Source organism: Gymnogyps californianus, chromosome 19 (assembly GCF_018139145.2).
Source record: "Gymnogyps californianus isolate 813 chromosome 19, ASM1813914v2, whole genome shotgun sequence".
Taxonomy (NCBI): Eukaryota; Metazoa; Chordata; class Aves; order Accipitriformes; family Cathartidae; genus Gymnogyps; species Gymnogyps californianus.
This window is the reverse complement of record NC_059489.1, coordinates 6267260-6283741: the sequence shown is the minus strand read 5'-3', so window position 1 is coordinate 6283741 and position 16482 is coordinate 6267260.

Below are 16482 nucleotides of genomic sequence, written 5' to 3'. Positions count from 1 at the left end.
TACAGTTGGCTAAATTTCTTAAACTTAATCTTGCCAACCTTTAAGCTGTGCTGAAGTCATTGGACTACTCATGTGCCTAGAGGTAAAAATGACTGCAAAGTGGTTTTAGACAGGTCTCTGAAGCATGTTTGTATATTTTAATTGTGAGGATTTTACTATCTAGAAGCTGCGGCTGGGATTTCTGTCAGAGTTTAAGAGTACCTAACATATTAATTACAAGCTGGACACCTAGTTTCTTCAGGCCAGATTTAGAGAGGAAGACTTTTTGCTTTAGCTATGCAAACAGAGTTCAAAAAGTACTTACAAAATCCACATGCTTAAAGGTTTTTATACCTACATAATACATTCCAATTCAGTAAAGCAGAATTAAGGTTTGTACCTTCTCAGAGGAGCCAGCATTTTGACTCATTTGACTCAAAATCAGCTTGGATCGGAAAAGATCAATTGTAGAAATTGTTTTGAACTGGGCAACTTCTGAGCAAGATGGGTTGAACTGTGGCTTACCCTGTGTCGATGGAAGAGGTTGCCATTCATCACTACTGCGCTGCTGAAGGTTCCCACTTATCTGGTACAGCAGCTTGCCTGCGCGCTCCCTAGCTCATTTCTGTCAAAATAAGTCAGATCAGCAAAGGCCTGCTATTGAAGTTGTCTGAAGCTTCTGGCATGTTTCCAGCAATTAAGCTGGCAGAGCTGGAACAGTTCCTGCTCTTCCGTGTTTTCCCCTGTCCCAGGGGCTGCTGGCCCCATGGTAGGGATGATGGAAGAACTTGTGAGTCAGCTTCTGAATTGCCACTGGGAACAGCCTAGGATGTAAGCATGAACCAAAATCAATGTTAAATCAAAATCAAAGAAAGGACCAATGCTGCAGTTCACTCAGGTGGAAGAGAGCTCAAGGGTCTCCAAATCCAAACGGGGATTTGAAGATCATCCAAAACCAGCAGTCTATTAGTGTCCAGCTCAGGGAACTTTACCAATCTGTTTACCAGAACTGGACCCTAACCACTATTGAAATGAAAGTGGTGGCTTGGAATAAGTTATCACAGTGATAGCATTGAACCTTGCTGTCGTAAATCACATAAATATGACACTGTTCCTCCTTGTCTCAAGTTCATTCTATATTTACACTTATATTCCAGGTGGAACTTGCACTAGTAGTTTTTTATTGCAATTAACTGAATTGTTTGTAGAAGACAGAAAGGGCTTTTGTGTTTAGACTGTACATTTGAATATCTTTCCATGCAAGTTCCCAGTACCTTCAGATGAGGCAGTAAAATATCATACCAAATTGCAAAAACTTACCAGAAAAATTCTGTGCATTCCATGCAAACATTTGAAGCTATGATAAAGAATTACATACATATTTCTTTTAAAATAAGAAATAAAAATTTGTCTACTCAAACTTTTGGTACTTACTTGTTTCCTGTATGAGGAACTCTAATCTCAGGGAATAAGTATGGGATTAGGAAAGAATTTATAGTCCTGATTGTGCCAACATTGACTGTGTGGCTTCTGACAAGCTGTCTGTATCTCTTTATCTTGCATTGATAAAATGGGCTACAATTCAGCAAGGAATTCAGTAAGACCAGGTTAATAATTTGCAGTAAGAAAGGCAGCATTGACTTTTGCCACTTCAAGAGTAAGAATAGCTCACAAGTGCCCCAGCTCCTTTGAGGCTGTATAACACAACTGGCCAGCAAGTGGTGAGGCGATGCAGGAGTCGGCCAGCTTCCAGTCCTCCCTTGCTCAGCTCTGTCGATGCGTGGGGCATGCTGCATTGGTGGTCCAAGTCAGCCAAGGAGGATGGGGCTCAAAGGCTCTGCTTCAGCACTGTTGGGATTTCATCATTGTCAGCGGTCTGCTGCCCGTAACAATTTCCTATTTGTCTATGCCTGAACTCAGTCCTCATAGTCCTGTGTCTCATTTTAAGCTCTTAGGTAGCCCCACTCAAATTACAAAGATGCTTAAGTACCTTCTTGGTTCAGAGGTTATGCAAGTTAATATTAGAAAGCCACTAGCAACAGGTGATCTGCTGAGAATATAAATACTGAGCGATAATATTGCCACTTCATTTCTAGTGCTCCTGTTCCATATATTATTACTGCCACGCTTTCTTGTATTTTCTGAGAATATCTTCAGTGCTTATAAATAGTGCTGACCTCACTAAGGAAACTGATAAAAAATTTAACGTATCATTGTAAAAACACAGCCTCTAAGAATCCATCAGTGCAATGGACATTAAGGTAATTCTTTTCTTGTATTGATGGTCTTTATCAAAATTGAGATGGAATTTACGTTTTACTGGTAGAGATAATGATGCAATGTATTTGAAGTTAAAAACACCCCCAGCAAAGGAACAAGGAAAATGACGGGCAGTTAACTATTAAGTCAATCAATGTGTTTTTCCTGTGAGTCAGTCTATTCATTATCATAAAGACTTATTTTCAGTCCAAATCCCTTTTTCATGTCTGAACTCCAGCAAAGAGTGTTAAGACATCAAGTATTTGTGAAATAACATTCTTCTAATTCAAAAAGACATATGTAAACTGCAGTGATTTAGTTTTTCTGGAAGTGAGAAATTAGTCACAAAAGTGTTTAAAATGTCGTGCTATCTTGCAGTTCCTGAATAAACTTCAACAGGTTCTTTGGGAGTCTTGGCAGCTTTGTGTCCACAGTATTAGGTTTTTCTGAGCTTATTTCCCACAGCTGGGGAGTATATTAGTGAACTTGTCTGTTAAAAATAATTAAAAAGATAAAAGAACAGGATTTGGAGGAGGGGTTGTTTTTGTAATAACTGACTGCAGTGTAGTCCAAGAGTGGTGGATGATGAGAAGGGACATTCTTTTAATCCAGCTTTTGGCTTTGACTCAATTCAGAGACTCTATGGACTGATGTAAGTTGTGCCAAACTCCTAGTGTTCCAGCAGGGTCATTCTGGCAGACGGGGGTATTTGGTCTGTACCGATGTCTCTTCTGTGTCCCCTTTTGTTTATCTACACGCTTAGCCTAACAACCACAGATGGGCTGGTTTAGCACACTGCTTGCAATTGGACCTTGCCCCAGACTTCAGGCAAGACCATTTCTGCCACATTCAAGGCAACTTTGCTTGGTATAAGGGAGACAAAGTTGCTGTCATGTACCTCAGCATGCCACCCTATGTTTCTGACTATTTCTAAAGCCACCTGTAGTAGCTACAAAGCAGGAAAGAGAACTTCCTGCTTTCTGTTTTTCTGCTTCCATCCTTCTCTCTTGCAAGTTTGAATTAATTAAAAGATCAAAAGCAATATATATTTTCTGATACTGAGGATTCTTTGTCATCTCAATCTGAAAGAAAAGAACACACATCTTGAAAATTATTCTGATATGGATCTTACTGGTTCCTCATTACAGATTTTGACACCTAGTTGTCACCTGGTGCCTGTTTAATATAATTTCTTATGCCACATAGGGTAATGGTGATTGCAAGATCATATTAATATTATGTATGTGTGTGAAGGCAGCTATGCTGTAAATTTTCAGGCTATGCTGCTCTCAGAGTGGATTGAGTTGGGAACTCATCTTCCCACTAGGATGTAATAGGTATCTGCTTGCAGAGCACTTTCCCGTTGTGCTAAGATGTGCCACCAGGGCATTTGGTAGGAAAGAGGTAAACTCTGAGCATAAGTTGTTTCCTGCGTGACTGCCCAGTGAGAAGTGCATGAACTCATTAGAAGTTGTTCTCTCCCGGGCTTTGTGCTTGAACTTAAAGGATGTATGTCTAGGAAAAAAGTCATGTTCCCTGGCTTCTTTGTGTGTGGATATTGTTTAGGTTTGTGCACACACGGACAATCAGGCACAATCTTGTTAAAATTGTTGCCTCTTTCTATTCACTCTTTCTGTATTAATGCATGAACCATTTTGCTTTTTCTGGGAAATACATTGCTGTATTTTTCTGCAATTATGAATAGCAATTAAGAAGGAAGAGAAAGCACACTTAGTAAGTAGTATTGTTCTTGTCTCTCTCTAGATTTTTTACATTTTGTAATCAAGTTTTTCTTTAAACAGATCTTTATTCTGCAAGAAAATACCTCACTTCTCCAGTATTTTTTTTAGGTGAAATCAGTTAATATGAGTATTCTGAAACCAGAGATTAATATGCTTATCTTAGCATTAGATGTTGTTCCCTGCAACTTTTCACATGTTGCAAATGTCCATAAAGCATCAATTATGGGCCTGAGCTTGTTCCCATTAAAGTGAATGGGAGTTTTACCCTTTGATTTTTAACATATTTCCTTTGGAATTAAGCCTCAATTCAGCCTTTCGCCAGCTGGATAACTTTCATCACGAAAGTAATTGAGCAAATGGAATTATTCATGGGCTTAAAACAGACCATGCACTCAGGTTTTTTTGTAGGAGGCTTCCAGAGGCACAATGTCTCATACAGCACAACTACAGTTTATAGTCAACAGATTGGAATAGCTGCAGTCTGAATGGCACTTCCTCAGCTACAGTGTGAACCGAACTTTTGTGTTCATTTGCAACAGTTCAGAAGAAAATAGCCCTCTTTGAACTCCTTCCTCTAAATCTTCCAAGTTCCAGGATGAATTACTTGTACTGATGCCTAGTTCTAAATTGGTTTCATCTCCCTCACTTTTCCTCCGTAAAATGGGGATACTCCTCACAAGGATGCAAAAATATAGCAGGTAATGCTTGCAGTAAGCTCTGAAGATAAATACCATGTAAGTCCTAAGAAAAGCTGTTACTCAAAAAAAGTCCATGATGGCTGATCTGCAAGTGCTATCAGTAGGTTTATGGGACCTGTGAAACTTATGCTTTGTATTTTTCTAGAAAGGGAGTGAAGGAATTGGCATCTAACACAATTCAAAAGGATGAGAACAAGCCCTCAAAAAGAAAATAAGGCTCTTCTGACTTTTAGAAATCTTTATAAACGTCATTTAGTGTCATTTTCAAATACCTTGAAGGGATCATAAAACTTTGCTCTTCTCTGATCATTGTACCACTTAGAAGAGGAAAGGTATGAACAGCCATAACCCTGGCACATTTTTAACAATACTCAGGACCAAAGGGGATTGTAAGATGGAAGCTTTGATAACAAAAACATAAAGATGTCATTGTCAACCATCTCAAAATATACACGCTTGTTGTAAATGTCACATAAGCCTACAGGTAAGTGATGGATCAGAATTTCCTGTGTTTTCAAAGTGCTCCTGTTGATGAATACTTTAACTCCTTCATGAACAAGTTACTGCGTGTCCCACAATTTGCTTTCTGTCCTTGTGCTTTGTATCACTAAAACAAAAAACCTCATTTAATATGAGTAAGTTGCATATACAGGCTAGAATTTCAGTTATACTCTGCATTAAGAAAAAAAAAATACTTGGAAAGTGTTTGGAAAAAACTTGCATAATATTGTAAATCACTTTATTAGCAATAGTATGAAATTTTTCCTCTTCATTAAAATAATAGAAGTGCTAATGAGTGGTAAGCTAAACTAAGTATTGGAGATGTAAGGACTAACTTGTGCCCCAGTAGAAGTTTTCATTCAGCAAAGTATTTAAGCTTATGATTAAAATTAAGCATTTGATTGTAAGCATCTTGGTTCAGCTCAGCGTGCAGTAGAGCACTTTTCGGGGGGAGGGGGGAAAGGCACATGACACTATTAAGAACATCAGGTACATCAGGATAGATTTTGACCTCTTAGGCCCTGACCCTGTGATCACTCGTATTTGCTGGTGTCTGCCACCAGGTTGGAAACTGCTTCTAACAGTGACATTCATGATTGCAGAGTCAGGCCCTTTTGGGGAGCTGGAGGTCTCCGAGGTTTAAATGCTTGAGGATTGCCATCTTCTGGTACAACCAATCCCTGCTACACGCAGTCTCTCACCATGTGACATGGAGAACATGCTGCTTGTTTTTCTATATGATTAGGTAAGTCCCATGGGCTAGGGAGGGGAGAGGAAGTAATTTTTGTAAAGTTATCTATCCACACTATTTATGGACTTTGCTATTGCTTCTTCATCTCAATCATCTCTTCTACACTTATCTTTACCAAAACCAAGAGCCACCAATCCGCTCTTCTTGTATAGTTTGCTCAGATAAATTTGCATTTTTTTTGGCAGAACCATTGGACTTTTATTTGGGTTTAGAGATGTTTATACTATTTAAGTGCCCTGCTACTGAATAGAATCAAAATAATAATTTCTCAGTAGAGCTGCAGGTGCAGAATACAGGAACCATGTATTGCCAAAATTTATTAAGTGCATTAGGTGTTTGGAAAGAAACTTCATCACATATTAAAATCCGTAATCCCAGTAAATTAAAAGATAATTTGAAAATTAGAGGCTGGTGGGTAGCCTAACTCAACTGTTAAAAATCTGTTCTACAAATTGCAAGTCATTAATAATTAGTATTACAAAACCTATTACATCTTTGATTGGGGAGAAATGGACTGAGGCTAGTATTACATTATTCAATTAGATTTAATTCCAGTTGGTATGTGTTTTACTTTATTTCAAGTGCAGTCTGTAAAAGGATCCTGGTAGCAACCATCCAAAATGTCAATTAATTTGTGTATAGAGCAAATAGCACACATAATAATTTCATCATATAGTGCAGCTCTGTTGACTGACAGTGGAAGTGCGGTTAGACTCACTATGGTTAATTAGTTTCTTTATGCATTGTACAGTAGCATTACAGACAATCATTTATAAATGAGTTTATTAAAATTTCTATATTCATATAGTGAAAGCACATTAAACTGTTTCTTGAATGTTTATGATGTCGCCTTTGCATACTTTGCCTCTTCACTACGAAAATGTAAAATGTCACTAGGAAAATGTAAAATGAAGTAAAATCCTAAGTCAAAGCAGTCTATGAGTTAGCAGATCAAGTCAAAAAACCTCAGGGATCACAGTGGCCTGCTAACTGGTAAAGAGGTTACTAAAGCCTTGTTTTTTCTAGGATTTTATCTTCTGCTAGCTAACTTGAATTACATACATTCCCAATTTATAAATATTAGTCATATCTGAGCAGCTGAGAAGTTCAATATTTATTTTCCAATTTCTTGCATTTTCCACCACATGTCATTCAATCTGTTAGCACTGCAATAAATCTATCTTTTCATTTATTTCCCAGTTTTTCTCATCTGTTTATTCTGTTTACTGTATGCTCATTAGGAATTCCTTGGTATTACGATCTTGCCATTGTGTGGATTTATTTCTCTCTTCCTGAAACACCGCTTGCCACCATGAAGAAAGCAGCTTCATAATGTGTATTTATATGGCAGTATTGCTGTATGAAATACCATATAGAACATATTCTGAATTAGTTGCATATTATACAGAAATCATCCATTTTAGAACCTTGATCACTAGACAAATCCCTTTATCAATATAAATGTCAATGCAAAATAAACATCGAGGTTAGGAGGGATATCTTTAAGATGTCGAGCAGAGAGTTCTCCTTGAAAATTCTGCCTGCAACTTCTGTCTTGTCTGAGCTAAACAGTTCAGACACATAAAACAAAAAGGAATTGACCAACAAGTTTAAGTTGCATCTATTTCTTTCAGTCATTTTCCCATGTGCAAAGCGTTGCTACGTAAACTCGCTGGTTAGTTTCCCCCAGAGATCCAGGAGCATGTGTAGCGGTTGGTAATTTATGGATGTAGTCAGGAATTACTTTGAAATCACAGTATTATGGGCAAAGCTCTGTAACAATTGAACTGAGCTGTAGTGACAAGAATTGGTAAAGAAGGGGACAACTGGAAGACCAAGGCAAGGAGGTAACTTGTTGCTATTCTAGCCATGTGTATTAGTAGTGCTACAGTAAGTGAAACATTTCTATATTTAGTCTGTTTGGAAAAAAAAAAAAGGCAATAGAGGATTTAGTAACCATAATAGAAACATTTTTCAGTATGATTCATGCATCCAAATCCTTTGGTTCCTATTCAGCACTCCTGTCTTTCTTTTGTCCCACATATTAAATGGGTCATGCGTGGCGTAGTTCAGCAAACTGCAAAGTCATCCTTGTAGATAGCCTTCTGAAAGAGAATTGGTAACATATTTTTATTTCTAAATTTGTTTTAAAGAGTTGAAACATGTAGCAAATCTTCTGAACTGAGTCCTCTCTTCTGCTGGCTGATAAATGTCTACCATAATATAGCACAGTAGAGCATGAGAGCCTTGATGCTCAGAAGTTGTTCAAGATGACAGATCTCTTAAGTGGAATAGGAATTAACATGCTAATTCCTTACAAATTCCGATTAGCCCAAGAAGGAATGACCAGGAGTTCAAACTCCTGTTGAAATGCCTACAATCAAGGCCATTGCTATTGATTTTTCTGCACTGAGAAACAGTTTAGATGTGAGAACAGTGTTCATGACACAGCACAAACCAGATCCATACAGACATTTAGGCACTTAAATCTTACTGGGTAATGGAGCTGGCTTGCTGTGACTACTAAAGCTCACACCCATTTTTCACTTAGCATCAAACCCCAGATTTCCAGAAATACAAATCTGAATCAAACTTAGCACCTTCCTGCCTTAGACCAGATAGTCTAATATTGTTACAGCACAAGTACATAGGTGGGTCCTTTATTTTTTTGCATATACAAATGCAGCCTTCCACACAAAACGCGCATGGAAAAGAGGGCATTTTTTACTACCTATCTAAGATATGGTTGTAAAATATATATACTATGTGTAGAAGTTATATTTACTTTAATGGACATAAATCTGAATAGAATTTTTTTCTTTTTTTTTTTTTTATTTTATTGCCAGTTCCTCACCAGACATGCTTTCAGGGATGGTGTAGTATTAAAAGCTGTACCTATAAAGTCATATAGCATTTGCTTACTTTAATGTACTGCGACACCTAAGGCCAATCAGAATAAGAAACTACCAACATGTGAAAACCAGAGATTTCTGTGACGTTCCATGAGCCCAGATCTGATTGTTTACTCATAAAATGAAAAAAAAAATTACATATATGTATGTTATCAGAAATCTCCCTCTAAAAGTATTGTGCCCTCTTAACTCTAGCTATGTGGACAGCTGCATCCAAGAAAACAACTACCATGTGTGGAGGAAATTCATTCCCAGAATGCAGCTAGTAAGCTTTGGAAAAGGGAACCCGTAGTGAACTGGGACACAGGGAAAAGATTTTTATCTCTTCATACAGTATGAGGTTAACCTTAATACTCCATTTTACTCTGAAATCTCTTGTAAACAGTGGCCTTTCAACAATACATTTTCATTCAGGTTTTAATTTTAATCTGAAATATTCATTTATATTTCACTTTCAAAAAGTCAAATATTGCATAGGGACAACTGGAATAACTGGTGTGGAACTGCCTGCACACAGAAGCTGCATAAGGGGAGCACCACTACAATATTTTCTGGCATGATAATTAATTACCTTGTTCTTTAGCAGAATTGTCAGATATAAGCCCTTAGATGCTGCAGGGAGCAAAGCTTTCACATGCATTATATTTGCATCACAAAAATATGTTTCTATGAATATGCCTTGTAGAATTCATGCCCTTCATTCTTGAATCTGAATCCTGTTTCCTACAGATATTTAAATCACAGTAGCTACTAATAGGCTTCTAGCACAGAGTCTTATTCTTCTTTAGAAAGCAATGGCAAATAGGAAGGAAAAGAACTGATGAAATTTTTTTCATCAAATAACCCAGCTTTGCAGAACCAACCTGACTTTTGCTACCATGGCATTTTTGCTCTGATTGTTTGAGGCAGTCCTGTCACCTATGCTATATTTCTTCTGCCTGCATCGAAGTCTCTCTGGGTGATAGGCTCTGATGTACAAAGTCTAGCACAGTTTGAGTCCCACTACCATTTGACACTGCTTTAAGAAATATGGCTTCCACTGCTGAAATTGGAAGTCCCATTTCTTTGACCTGTATTTCCCTGACAAACGCTTGGTGTATGTTCTGTCTTCTGGCAGCATTAGCTCTTACTCATGGACTTTTCCTGTGAAAATAGAGATAAGCTGTGTTCATATGGGCTTCTTTGTATGAATCTCCAGGAGGGTGTGTGATGTAGACGGGTGTACACTGAGGGGTGTGATAATAGGGCACACTCCAATGTGTGAATCATCTGTCAACCACCTGGTGGAGGTGTGCTGGCCCCCAATTAGGGGAAATTTATTCCCTCCTGGAGATGCTTACCCTCAAATTGACCTCTGTCATATGTCAGGAGTTATACTCCTTGTCATTACATAAATCTTTGGGGCATGTCATGCAGAGGGGCTGACTCAGTAGCAGTCAGCCTCCTGAAACTTTAAAGTCTACATGGAGACATAGACTGCCACAACTGAAGGCTAGTCAAAACTCCTGCTTCTTTTGGCTCCCTCTTGATCCTTTCTCCAAGATGCTTTTCTCTCACATGTTTTTCTTTTTAAAATAGTTTATGCTGCCAACTCAGATTTGTCAAGTAGGGCTCTTCCTCACCTTTGAATTCACAATAGTCAGGTTTCTTTCATCAGCACAGTTCTTCTTGAAAAAAGGTCTCTTTCTGGCCACAGCATTACCAAGACTGTTATAATATTTCATAAATCATGAGGTATAGTAGTTACACAGCACTTACTTACACTCTAATTCATCAAGAACTAGACATAACACAGAGATGATGCGAATGAAAGACTTGGCAGTTAGAGCACTTCCAAGCCCCCTCCACACTTTTGTCAGATTTAGGAACACATCACAGTGGGCTTCCACGAAAGAGACTGGAAAGCAGTGTTAGACACAGCAACATAGAATAGGGGATTCTGTGGTGAGGCAAGATAAGGATCCTGGAAAGGCACTGTGAAAATGATTGCAACTAATGGATTTCTCTTATGATGGTGAAGAAGGCTAATAAGGTGACTATTCTCATTTCTTCATTTACCCTTCTGTCCCCTTTTATCCTTTGTGTCTCATTGTTGCATGACTTTTCCCTTTTCCTTAAAGATGCGTAACCCAAATATGGCTTTTTATGGTGCTCCAGAAGATACAAAAGAGATTAATTCCCTGCTGCTTCCTTTGAATTTCCCACTGTTTTTTCAGGAATTCCTTAATGTAGAACCTTTCTGGGAATCTCCCATGTTTTCTAGGATTTTCTCAGTCCAAAATCTTTCTAGAATTTCCCCAGAGCTTTCTAACAATTCCTAGCTGCAGACCTTTTCTGGGATTTCATTGGTCTAGAATCTTTCTAGGAATTTTTGAAGAGCTTTTCAGATATTTCCCAATGGCTTTCCAAGAACTCATGGATCTGGTATCCCTCTCATGTATGCCTAGAACCCCTGCTATGTTACCTAAAACCCCAAGGCAACATAGAGCTCTACTGAGATGGCTATCTAGAACCTGTCCCTTGATATCTAGATCCCTTGGTATGATTACCTACAGCCTGTCCCAGCACACCTACATTTTGTCTTACAGTTTTAGGGAACTTTCCAAAATGCGGTATGGTGGAACGAATGCTAAAAAAAGTCCAAAAGATCTCCCATCAAGTACAAGGATGATCGCTGTAACTGGTTTATGGGAGAAAGATTATTAAAAGAGAGAAATTAACTTTTTTCTTTAGTTTGCTAGTTACTAAAACTGGGGAGAACAAAAGCAAGGAATACTGCCAGAAAGGAGAATCAAATCAGTTCAAAACTATGAGATGTCACAGGAGCTGAGTTAAGAACATCTCCACCATGCCGTGAGTATGGAGTTGCTGTTGATAAATAAAGTACTGAGAACATATGCGTAGTCAGAGCAGAACCCCAAGCACATCTGAAAGGATGCGAATGGCGTAAGTTCAAAACACATAGGCTTTCATTCCCCTGTCACTCAGTATGTGACTTCAATTAAGAGCTTACTCTTCACCCCTAACGTTCTCCTAGTTTATTGAAGATGCAATACTCCAAGAAGACTGAGTATAGTATCAAGCAATAGAAATAACACACAAAAGCACAGGAGAGGACTGAGATATATAGACAGAACTGAAGATAAAACACAACCATATTAAAGTCACTGTATTAAAAAATAAGTAGGCCTGATTTTCTTCTGCATCGGAGCTTCCTTATGCCACTTTGTCAGAATAATGGGGCCATGAAGTGTGCATAACTGTAATTACTCCTACTCCAAAGGTCCTTTAAGCTGACAGACTGGTATAAATGGAGCATTGTATAAATGAGAATTGAGTTCAGTGTGGAGCAGATTGCGTGTTCCTCTGAATTCAAAATGCATTCTAAAATTTTAAGTAGAAAAGTGGCAGGGATATCTCCCTCTATGGAAAATATGCGTATTTCAGAGTCAACATTTTGTGTGTATGAGAATTTTGTTGGGCTTCACTGTACATCTTTACCCCTCATACAGGTATGGTCGTCTAAGCAAAGGTGGTGAAAATGCTGCGAAATCGTACTGTTAAAATTTTGCACCAACTTTCTTCAGCTATGACTGCAAAAGAGACTCAGACTGTGATATCTTACCTGGTATAGATCAATTCAGAGGAATGTCTCAAGATGCTAGAGGAAACTAAGCAAAGAAAGGAGAAACACAGTCCCAAAATAGTGTTAACCCTTTTTGTCTTGCAAAGGGTCTATGGCTACCATTCCAACTGATTCATCCAACAGTTGTACTGAGACCAAAGCATGCTTTAATGAGAGATTCTCTCTACAATTCCTTGCTAGACTGAAAGGCCAGCCTTCTGTGGCAGCAGTTCTTAGGTATCAGAAGCATCAAATGCTGTGTGGAGTATGTTCTCTACTTACATAACAAATAGATGGCCAGCCTAGAAAGATGCTTTTAAAATCATAAGATTTCTCTAGGGGTAGGATGAGGTCAGAGGACCTGGGGATGTAATATAAGTTTTTAACAAGGAAATTGAAAAGCAGGTGAGAGAAACTGCCTTTCAAGGTTCTCCTTTATTATTTCCCTTTCTTCACTGAAATTCATATCAGGACAAGACCCACACAACACTTCGACAGTCTCATACTGCTACAGTATAAAATGTACTGCTTTGCTCAGGTGAATTGTACCTACTCTGTTTGTATAGGTTAATGAAATCTAATCCTCCACTCTTGATAAAATCCATTAAGCAGTGACCAGCTGCTTCATTTGGAATCCCAGCTCTGCTGTATCTCCCCTTCTCTCCCATCTGTCAGTCAACAAGGTTTCTCAGGGAAGGTTCTTCATTTATCAGGTTGACTTCCGCAGCCCTGCTGCTTTTGGATCACTTTGAAAAAGAATTGCTGAAAAATGCAATAATAAGGAATATCTCTGGGACCTGATTGTCTGTTTGGTTTGGATTGTTTTATTCTGGGAGCAGGTTCCCTAGAGTGTATTTGATAAATTTAAACAGGGTTATACCAATGATATACTATGTTTTGGGGAAATATTTCCTGGCTAGCTAGAGCTCTTATAGCCTTACTGTCTTTTCAGTCTAAATATGTGAATGGCAGCCCTAGAGTCTTTAACTGCAAACTTCACTAGGTAAATTATCATGATAAAAATATATCGGGGGATTTGGGGTATCCTCAGACTGCTGGCCAAATAGAAACTTATATGAGAAGAGTTAACTAGCTCTGATTAGTGTTTATGGAATTTCAGCTTGTGAAATGACTGCTGAGCCAAGATGCACCCACCAAAATGCTGGTTCTGCAAAGCACTTAGTCATGATCTTAAGTTCTTTACTGAACTGGAGCCTGAGGCTAAACAAGTTTTAAATGGAAACATAACCTTGACTGCCGCATATAAATTGGTAAGTTATATAGAGAAACTTTCATTATTATATTTTCAGTCAGAAAATTCAGTGGAATTAGTCAAGAGAAATAAACCTGCCATCATTGACAGGCCTAGAGGATAATCCCTGATTAGAAATGTCCTCCAAGGCACATCTTTTGGTATTAGCCTGATTTTAAAAAAGGAGGGTTTATGCTGCTGAGAAATGTATGTTCTTAACAACAAAAGTGAAATTGAATCACATCCTGCAAAGAAGTCTGAAATCTGTACAGTCCAATTCTATAGTAGTCCTACCTAGTTAGAAATACATTGTGCAGTTGTGCTGTCTCAAAAGGCAGTGCTCATCTGCAAAACAGAGACAGCAGGAACAAGAACAGATACTTGAGAGTACTTCAGTGAGGAGAAAAAGAAAAGGAAGTGATAAAGAAAATCCAGTCACTGCTTCTCTTTCTGCTGGAGAAATAGGAGAAATAGTGATGCTGTGATCTCTGACCTTTTATTAACAAGCTAGTCACTTCCAGAGGACAGTGATTCATTGCAGGCCACCTTATCTGCATTTGAACAGACTCACCCCCAAGGCATTCCTTTGTCATATACTGTAACTACAGATGGCAATAGATTCCCTGTACTAGCGGAAATAGATTTATAAAGTTTAAAGTGCTACTTTATCCTATCTGCAATATGAAAGAACCTTTAATGAGATTTAGAAAATTATGGATAAAGCCTAGTTTGACTTTTGTAATAAAACATACATTGACATCTCTAACTAACGTGTATTGTCGCAGTATAAGCCTATAGAGAAGAAAGGGTGCCTTATTTGAATTATGAATTGATAAAAGGAATATGACACTGTATTTGAAGGTGGTACAAAGGCTGAAATTTTCCATAGGAATAAGAAAGAATAAAATGTCTTTCTTGATCTTGCCAGTTGTATTTTGCAAATCAAATTGAGGAAAAATTCCTGCTTTAAATCAAACATTGGACAGTCAACGAGAGGTAAGAAACATTCTTCATACAGAATGGGTAAAGGGTTCCACTCTGACAACCCTTTCAGACAAAGTTTGGGATGCCCTTACTAACCATGATTCTTTGAATTATCCCAATGAGAAGTAATCAAGAGGCTGAGACACTGTTCATTTGAAAATCTTAGGAAATGCTCAGTATCAATATGCAATCCTTTCAAATATACTCAAAACAAATAATTGTGTCTGTGTGGTTACAGTTTGAAGGGGAGCTTTTAATCTTGTAAATATAAGGTTGCTTTCTTTTATTTTTATGACATTTATCTAGTTTCTTACGTTCTGGATGACTTTCATTCCCACCTATGCCTATGTATATTGCTTCAGAATTAAGTGTTTGTCGTGGTTTAACCCCAGTCAGCAGCTCAGCACCACGCAGCCGCTTCCCCCTCCCCCTCCCAGTGGGGTGAGGAGGAGGAAAGGGAAAAAAAAAAGTAAAACTCGTGGGTTGAGATAAGAACAGTTTAATAACTAAAGTAAAATATAATACTAACAATAGTAATAATGAAATATAATAATAATAGTAATGAAAAGGAATGCAACAAAAAAAAAAAGGAAGGGGGGAAGGAAGAAAACCAGTGATGCACAATGCAATTGCTCACCACCCGCTGACCGATGCCCAGTTAGTTCCCGAACCGCGATCCGCGCCTCCCGGCCAGCTCCCCCCTGTTTCTATACTGGGCATGACGTTCCATGGTATGGAATACCCCTTTGGCTAGTTCGGGTCAGCTGCCCCGGCCATGCTCCCTCCCAGCTCCTTGCACACCTGCTTGCTGGCAGAGCATGGGAAACTGGAAAGTCCTTGGCTGAAGATAAGCGCTACTTAGCAACAACTGAAACCTCAGAGTGTTATCAACATCATTCTCACACTAAATCCAAAACACAGCACTGTACCAGCTACTAAGAAGAGAGTTAACTCTGTCCCAGCCGAAACCAGGCCAGTGTTGGATATAAACACAAATGCCCAGTGATCCTATCTGGAGCTAATAGCTTTGCTATTTCCTAATCCTGATTTACAAATAATCAGAATGTATGTAAATTATGTAAATGCCATTGCTGTTTCTTCCTTAGTACAGGCTATTTTCCCTTTGTTCCTAGTCACAGCTGGTTAATTGTCACTATACAATCTGGATGGTTCACTTTAAACTCTCCACACGTAATTAGGGTTTCTAGTACAGTCATATTAAATATTTTATCAGACATAAGTTATACATGCATTCTTTTAATGCTTGTGACCTCTAATGCAGTATCATTAGCTGCAACTAAACTGAAGGACCTGGGAATATCTCATAACTTGAAGGTCCAGGTATGCTTCCACACTCTCTTACTTGCTTTCCACTCCATGACCTTGTTTTCATCAGGGGAAAACCCAGACACACAAATAGAGCAAAAGCCATGACTTATTTCAGAAGTTTTCCAGTTTGGCTATGGGAAGACTATTCTCGTTGTGAAGTGTGCCTCTTTTGCCATTAAGATGTGGTGCCTAGAGAATGGATTTCATTATCAGCCAGGATGACAGACTACAGCAGCATGCCACTTTCTCTACATAGTCCTCTCTCACACTTCACTTTCCTGTAGTTTCTTAACTAGTGGATGCTCAGATTCAAGGGAGCTTGGTAATAAGTGAAAATATGTTAAAAACATTTTGTGATCATTATATCTCAGGCTCAGTACCTGTCCCAGTAATCCAACTACAAGGTCAATTTGTAGACTTTTACTTTCAACAAAGCTATGAAGGATTGAA